The sequence below is a fragment of the Echinops telfairi genome, unplaced genomic scaffold, assembly GCF_000313985.2.
Source record: "Echinops telfairi isolate 266 unplaced genomic scaffold, ASM31398v2 ScPeMD7_2291;HRSCAF=2852, whole genome shotgun sequence".
NCBI lineage: Eukaryota > Metazoa > Chordata > Mammalia > Afrosoricida > Tenrecidae > Echinops > Echinops telfairi.
This window is the reverse complement of record NW_022106189.1, coordinates 23,639,464-23,640,993: the sequence shown is the minus strand read 5'-3', so window position 1 is coordinate 23,640,993 and position 1,530 is coordinate 23,639,464. Positions and strand designations below refer to the sequence as shown.

Sequence of the window (1,530 nt, the reverse complement as noted above, 5' to 3'; positions counted from 1 at the left end):
TAAAACGATTAAAAATTAAAACAAACAAGCAAACAAAAAAAAGAAAACGGGGTCTCAAAAAACACCCCTCCTCAGTGGGAGAACAATGAAGATCGCCTAGTTCCGGTCAAAAAGGAATCAATGCTCCCGCAGTGGACTCGCCAAGGCCATGGGTGGCTGTGGAGGCGTCCAGTAGCAGGAAGAAACGGTACTGTTCTGATGCGGAACAGGCCAGAGTGACGACTGACATTTGGAAAGATACAGCATCGATCCAAGCCTCTGATAAAGCCATAGCTCTAAAGCATGCTCTAAAGCAGGGGTGTCAAACTGGCGGCCCGTGGGCTGCAGAGGTAATGTTTTTGTGGCCCACGATGCTCTGAAATAAGATGAAAATAGAAAAAAAAATGTTATGAAGAAAACAGCGCTTAGGGTAGATCGAGGCAATGCCGTACACAATTCCCTTGTTAACCCTTTAACTACTGCAGAGGAGTAAAATCACAAATCAACGTTGCTCGTTTTAATTGAGCTTGACAGCCCTCCTCTAATGAAGGGAGAACTTTGTGAAGCTACTGACAAACCAAAACGCACCCCTAAAAGAAAGCCTCCTGAGAAGAAAACGAGCCGGAAAAAGAATGCCACGACCGCACTGAAGCCGTGGAAAGTTGGTGATCAATGTCCTGCCTTTGGTGAGAAGCTGGCTGCATGGACCCGGCTACCATCCCTTCAGGGGATCCTAAGAGAGAAACGTGTGCTGTGGTTTACGCCGGATATGGACACAGAGGGGAGCAACCTGCCTGATCCACTTTGTCCCAGCTTTGCGGGAGTTAGTTCACCGTGTGGACCAGAACGCTCACGGGAAGGAAAATGAAAGCGAACCGTCGACAGATGCAAGTGAGAGCTCCTCCAGGTGGCTTGGAAAGTAACCAAATATCAAGTCTAAAGCGACACCACGGAGCGCTTTTCTACCTCCATCCCCCCCGCCCCCACCATCAGGGGTGGGGCCAGGAAAGCCACGCTTCAAGTTCAATAGACCACCCCCTCCACCACCACCTTTCCTCTCATGCTGGTTACCTCCATTTCCTTCTGGACCACCAATTATCCCGCCGGCCCAGCACCGCTCCGCTTCCCCCGCCCCGCCCCTTCCATATGCCCAGATTCTCTTGATGAAGCTGATGCTTTGCGAAGTATGTTAATCTCTTGGTACATGAGTGGCTGTACTGGCTATTACATGGGTGTCAGACAAAATAAAAAAGAAGGAAAGTGTTTGCGTTTCAATTAAAGAGTAAGTCTACCATGATTAAACTAGTGAATATTTTTCTCTTTTTTAAAGGGCCTGGTTTGTGGAAAACAAATCCTTAAATATTGAAGTTTGATAATATCAAAGGCATTTTGATGTCAAAACTCACAGAGGAAAGTTTGATCCCCAACACTACTAGAATTTTCAGAGTGCCAAAATGTCATCTCCCCAAATATTTACTGGTTAGTTCTGGGTAGAAATTTAATTCAGCCTCTGGATCTACTTTCCTATATGTTATAAATACTGCCAACAAA

At 46.4% G+C, this 1,530-nt stretch overlaps 1 pseudogene; it reads left to right on the top strand.

The window, feature by feature from the left end:
* Window positions 1–142: 142 nt before the first annotated feature.
* Window positions 143–1,258, top strand: LOC101651058 (annotated as a pseudogene).
* The last annotated feature ends 272 nt before the right edge of the window (window positions 1,259–1,530 follow it).